This window comes from Salmo salar, chromosome ssa02 (genome assembly GCF_905237065.1).
Source record: "Salmo salar chromosome ssa02, Ssal_v3.1, whole genome shotgun sequence".
In the NCBI taxonomy this organism is placed as follows: Eukaryota; Metazoa; Chordata; class Actinopteri; order Salmoniformes; family Salmonidae; genus Salmo; species Salmo salar.
The window spans coordinates 47,721,540-47,728,638 of NC_059443.1; positions in this window are offsets into that span (position 1 = coordinate 47,721,540).

Below are 7,099 nucleotides of genomic sequence, written 5' to 3' on the forward strand. Positions count from 1 at the left end.
ATTATTAGCTTTGGATAGAAAACACTCCAAAGTTACTAAAACTGTTTGAATGGTGTCTGTGAGTATAACAGAACTCATTTGGCAGGCCAAAACCTGAGAAGATTTCATGCAGGAAGTGGCCTGTCTGACAAGGTGTCGTTTTTCTTGCCTCTGTTTATTGAAGACTGAGGATCTCTGCTATAACGTGACACTTCCTACGGCTCCCATAGGCTCTCAGAAGGCGGCAAAAAGCTGAATCGTGGCTTTGCAGGCTCTGGTTGAAAAAAAGTAGCGCGTTTGGGTAGTGGCTGGTTACAGTACTGTGAGACTCAGGCGCGTGCCCGCGTCGACCGAATGCTTTGTTTTCTTTCCTCTGTTTACCTAAACGCAGATTCCCGGTCGGAATATTATCGCTTTTTTACGAGAAAAATGGCATAAAAATAGATTTTTAGCAGCGGTTGACATGCTTCGAAGTACGGTAATGGAATATTTAGAAATCTTTTGTCACGAATTGCGCCATGCTCGTGACCCTTATTTACACTTGGGATAGTGTCTTGAACGCACGAACAAAACGCCGCTATTTGGATATAACGATGGATTGTTTTGGACCAAACCAACATTTGTTATTGAAGTAGCAGTCCTGGGAGTGCATTCTGACGAAGACAACAAAGGTAATCAAACTTTTGTAATAGTAAATCGGAGTTTGGTCAGGGCTAAACTTGGTCGGTGTCTAAATGGCTAGCCGTGATGGCTGGGCTATCTACTGAGAATATTGCAAAATGTGCTTTCACCGAAAAGCTATTTTAAAATCGGACATAGAGTGCATAGAGGAGTTCTGTATCTATAATTCTTTAAATAATTGTTATGTTTTTTGTGAACGTTTATCGTGAGTAATTTAGTAAATTCACCGGATGTTTGCGGGGGGTATGCTAGTTCTGAACGTCACATGCTAATGTAAAAAAGCTGGTTTTTGATATAAATATGAACTTGATTGAACAAAACATGCATGCATTGTATAACATAATGTCCTAGGTGGGTCATCTGATGAAGATCATCAAAGGTTAGTGCTGCATTTAGCTGTGGTTTTGTTTTTTGTGACATTATATGCTAGCTTGAAAAATGGGTGTCTGATTATTTCTGGCTTGGTACTCTGCTGACATAATCTAATGTTTTGCTTTCGCTGTAAAGCCTTTTTGAAATCGGACAGTGTGGTTAGATTAACGAGAGTCTTGTCTTTAAAATTCTGTAAAATAGTCATATGTTTGAAAAATGGAAGTTTTCGGATTTTAGAGGAGTTTGTATTTCGCGCCACGCCCATCATTGGATATTGGAGCAGGTGTTCCGCTAGCGGAACGTCTAGATGTAAGAGGTTAATTTTTGCTTGTAATTTTTGCTTATGGTCAGATTTGCCAAATGGAGGGCGAGGGAGAGCTTTGTATGCGTCTCTGTGTGTGGAGTAAAGGTGTTTCAGAGTTTTTTTCCCCTCACATGCTGATAGAAATTTGGTAAAACGGATTTAAGTTTCCGTGCATTAAAGTCCTAGGAGCGCCGACTCTGGGTGAGCGTTTTCTTGTTTGCTTATGGCAAAATACAGCTCATTCAATGCTGACTTAGTGCCAGCCTTTGTCTGTGGTGGTATGTAAACAGCTACGAAAATACAGATGAAAACTCTCTAGGTAGATAGTGTGGTCTACAGCTTATCATGAGATACTCTACCTCAGGTGAGCAATAGCTCGAGACTTCCTTAGATATCGTGCTTCAGCTGTTATTTACAAAAATTCAACCCGCCACCCCTTGTCTTAACAGACGCCGCTGTTCTATCCTACCGGTACAGCGTATAACCAGCCAGTGTCACGACTTCTACTGAAGTTAATGCCCTTGTTCGGGTGGTGTTCGGCGGTCGACGTCACCGGCCTTCTAGCCACCATTGATCAGTTTTTCATTTTCCATTGGTTTTGTCTGGTCTCTTTACACACCTGTTTCATATCCCAGTAATTATATGTTGTGTATTTAACCCTCTGATTCCCCTCATTTCTCTGTCGGTGATTGTTTGTTTGTGATGTACGTGTTGTTTCTATATCGGTGTGCGACGGGTTATTGTTTTACCCGGATTCTTTTCTACGTTGGTTTTGGGAATAAATATTCAATTTTTTAAACCACTCTGTTTTCTCCTGCGCCTGACTTCCCTGCCACCTACATACACGGACTATGACAGCCAGCTGTATGTTGATAGTGTTGCCGTTTAGCCACGACTCCGTGAAGCATAAGATATTACAGTTTTGAATGTCCCTTTGTTAGTTTAATCTTCCGTGTAGGTCATCGATTTTATCCAAAGATTGCACGTTTGCTAGCAGAATGGAAGGAAGTGGGGGTTTATTTTATCGCCTATGAATTCTCAGAAGGCAGCCCGCCTTCTGGCCCCTTTTTCTCCGCCTCCTCTTCACGCAAATCACAGGGATCTGGGCCTGTTCCCGAGAAAACAGTATATTATACGTGTCAGGCTCATCAGACTCGTTAAAGAAAAAATAGGATTCTGCCAGTCCGTGGTGAGTAATCGCAGTCCTGATGTGCAGAAGTTATTTTAGGTCATAAGAGACGGTAGCGGCAACATTATGTACAAAAAAGTTACTAACAATGCAAATAAAGATACAAAAAAACACAATCAGTTGGGGACACGTAGAACGTCAGCCTTCTTTTCCGGCGCCATTTTACATTACCTACCTCTTCTGATATGTTGGAGTCCGTTTCCCTGTGCTTGACATAGCAGTTCAGCCAAGATAGCATGATGTAAAAAGCATCTCCATCCTGAATCTCCCCATTGCCCCCCAACAAAATGTGCCTACATTTAGGCTATTGTTATTATGTGTATTTCACCCTATGTGGAGGTAAACATCGGAGTCAACTCCAATACATGTTCAAGTCATCGTCATCAATCATCATCAACATTACAGCTAAAAACATACTTTGAGAACAACCATCAATTTCTGTATGCTAGCTATGCTACCAGGTTATACAAATGGGAGTTAGCATTTATGTACCTCGTGTAGAGATTTCAAAGACGCAAAATGTGTTTGAACTCCTGGAAAGAGATCGAGGTGGTAATGGTGACAAATGCGGTAGAGGTCAATAGAATGCAGACCGTGGGTGATAGAAGGACGATGGATTGGCACACATTCTGTCACGTCTGCTCCCGCTCTTCCCTCCCCCTGGTGCTTGAGGGCGCCAGGTTGCCCTGCATCACGCACTCCTGCCATCCATCACGCACACCTGCCTTCCCTCGTCACGCGCATCAGTGTTATTGGACTCACCTGGACTCACTTATCACCTGTTCACTTCCTCCCCTATATTTGTCAGTTCCCCAGCTCTGTTCCCCGCTGCTGCATTGTATTGTTTTTGTCTTTAGTATTAGTTTGCTGACACTGTTCCTGTCTCGTTCCATGTCCGTCTTTAATACATGTTTTACTCCCCATACCTGCTTCGTCTCTCCAGCGTCATCTCATGTGACAGAATACAGCAGCCAACATACGAAGCATCGGGGAGAACTGGCGTTCCCGTTGGTATGGTGGCATCGACTCTGGGTCGCCACCGATGGAACCGGGGGTGCCTAGCCAGCTCGTCGGGCTTCCACGCCCTAGCTGGCTCGAGAGTTTTCCTTGCCCGGGTTGGCTCGGATGGCGCCCATCCCACGTCCGGCCTCAGCCAGATCGTCAGTTCTTGTTCGCCCAGCCGGTCCATGTCACGGGCGTCGTACGGATTGGACCAAAACGCATCATCTTCTTTTTTATTGAAGAAGGAAAACAAAAATAAACACATATACAAAAACAACGCCGAAACAGTCCTGTAAGGCTACTAGGCTATACAAAGAACAACTACCCACAAAAACCCATGAAAAAACACCCCTACTAAATAGGACCTTCAATTAGAGGCAACGAGGAACAGCTGCCTCCAATTGAAGGTCAACCCAATAAACTGCACATAGAAATAGAAAGACTAGAACGAACATAGAAATATACTAACATAGAACATTAACCACAAACCCCGAAACACATAAAACAAACACGTCCTGACCACAATAACTACAATAACAAATAACCCCTTTTACTGGTCAGGACGTGACAGTCCAGGAGTTTTTTTGTTTTGTTTTGTTTTGTTGGTGACGTCGGGGTGGATTCCGCCACTGATGGAAATGGGGTGCCTAAGCCAGCCCGTCGGGCTTCCACGCTCTGGCTGGCTTGAGGGGTTTCCTTGCCTCGGTTGGCTCGGCGGCTTCCCATCCCAAGTCACTCTCCACCGGATCTTCTGGCTCCCTCTCTGCGGCGGGATCGACAGGTGTCTTGCCTCAGCCGGATCGTCAGGCTCCCATGCCTCAGCCGGCTCGCCAGGCTCTGACGCTCCTGCCGGTTCGTCGGGCTTCCACGCCCCAACCGGCTTTCCCAGCGTCCATGTCTCGGCCGGTTTGCCGAGGTGGGACGCCGGGTGGCGCCCCAAGAGGGTGGGGAGTACTGTCACGTCTTCTCCCGCTCTTCCCTCCCCCTGGAGCTTGAGGGCGCCAGGTTGCCCTGCATCACGCACTCCTGCCATCCATCACGCACACCTGTCTTCCCTCGTCACACGCATCAGCGTTATTGGACTCACCTGGACTCACTTATCACCTGTTCATTTCCGCCCCTATATTTGTCAGTTCCCCAGCTCTGTTCCCCGCTGCTGCATTATGTTGTTTTTGTCTTTAGTATTAGTTTGCTGACACTGTTCCTGTCTCGTTCCATGTCTGTCTTTATTAAATGTTTTATTTCCCCATTCCTCTCCAGCGTCCTCTCATGTGACACATTCAACAAATTTGATCTAACAAAGTGGATATTTGTCAAATCCTTAATGATTGATGTAACAGGTCCACAATGTGGTTACTAAAATCCAATTTAGATACAGCACCGGTCAAAAGTTTTAGAACACGTACTCATTCAAGGGTTTTTCTATTTTTTTAAAACTATTTTCTACGTTGTAGAATAATAATGAAGACATCAAAACTTTGAAATAACACATATGGAATCATGTAGTAACCAAAAAAGTGTTAAACAAGTCAAAATATATTCTATATTTGAGATTATTCAAATAGCCACCCTTTGCCTTGATGGCTTGGGATGAGTCGGACCGCAGAGTGAAGGAAAAGAAGCCTCAGCATATGTGGGAACTCCTTCAAGACTGTTGGAAAAGCATTCCAGGTGAAGCTGGTTGAGAGTGTGCAAAGCTGTCATCAAGGCAAAGAGTGGCTATTTGAAGAATCTCAAATATTAAATATATTTTGATTTGTTCTAACACTTTTTTGGTTACTACATGATTCCATATGTGTTATTTCATAGTTATGTCTTCATTATTATTATTATTATTATTATTATTCTACAATGTAGAAAATAGTAAAAATAAAGAAAATGTCTTGAATGAGTAGGTGTTCTAAAACTTTTGACCAGTAAAACTATTTCGCTGCATAAAATGTCCCTTTTCAGGTTAAGAAAAATGCCTACTAAATGCTAACTCCTGTTCGTATAAGCTGGTAGCATAGCTAGCATACAAAAATCAGTGGTGGTAGTCAAAGTAGTTTTTAACTATAACACACACGTGCACATACACGGACACACACACATACACACATGTAAATAAGTGCCATACTTGCACACACATACATGGCCTTGCTGTTATGAATTTTGTTTTCCTTGGTGCCTTTTGTTTATTGCATTGTTGTTTTCGGGGGGGGGGGGGTTGATTCAGGTCCCAGTTTTTGACCTTGTGGGTGATCTGTCAACGTGCCCTTGAGCAGGGCGTTGACCCTGGTTTCTTCTGTGGGTCGCTCTGGATGGGAGTCTGTTAGATGACTGAATAATGTACATGTTGAGTGGCTTCACTGCAAGTAGATTGAATGTTTTAATATTCAATTAAAACATACATTATATTTTTTTACTGTAATGCAGGTGATTGATGATGACATGAACATCAATCTAATGTATTTATAAAGCCCTTTTTACATCAGCCGATGTCACAAAGTGCTGTACAGAAACCCAGCCTAAAACCACAAACAGCAAGCAATGCAGAGGTAGAAGCACGTGCATGTATTGGGGTTTACATCCAGACAAGCATTATGCTCAGATTTTTACCTCAACATAGTGTGAAATACACATATAAACAATAGGCTAAATAAATAAATACCCTGAGGAAAATATTTCAGAGGCATGCAGTTAATGTTTACTGACCGTTAAGACTTAAAAAAGCTGCTTAAAAACGTTATTGGCAAACGTAGGCACATTTTGTTGGGGGGCAATGGGGAGATTTGGGATGGAGATTTTTTACTTCATGCTATCTTGGCTGAGCTCCTATGTCAAGCACTGGGAAACGGACTCCAACATCTGAGAAGAGGTAGGTGTTGTCTTTTCATTTAGCCAGCTGCTTGTAATTAGCTGGATGGCTATAGGGATTAGCCCTGAATCACTTTGAGTGGTGCAGTGCAGACCAATTTAATTGGATGCATATGACAGCTCCCAGAAGCGCAAGAAGTATGAATGATCTGACTTCTGCAAGGCCACATCACAGTAAATGCTGTACGCCAACTGCGGATGTTGGATTTACCATGTAGAGCCTTTTACAAAATTTTGGAGGCGCTGCGGTATAGAACTTGATTTGGCCTCTGCAAGCCTCCAGAGGCTCCGCAATTTTGTCACACCCTCCTTACGGAGCCTCTGGAATTTATTTCCAGAGTGGAAGAAGGGAGTAATGTTGAAGAAATCATGGTAGTTGGATTAGAGACACCGGTAAATGTTACTCGCCAACAGGGTCTTGACTACGCCATTCATAGACGCTAATTACTATAGAACCTATTGTCATAGGATCTTCTGTCTGGGGGAGTTTCGTTAAGAGCCCCAAAACTTGCTCTAAACAGTAGCATGCATTGCTTGCGGTACTGTTTTGGAAACACAAGGAAAGTATCTTTCATATCAGCGAGAAGTAATAAAAAAAAACTAAAGGTAAATTACTACACACCTTTATTGGTTTAGGGTTAGTGTTCACACACTGCCATTATCTCCATGTTGCAGCGCTGGTTTATGGAAGACATAGGCCACGACCTATGCTAATT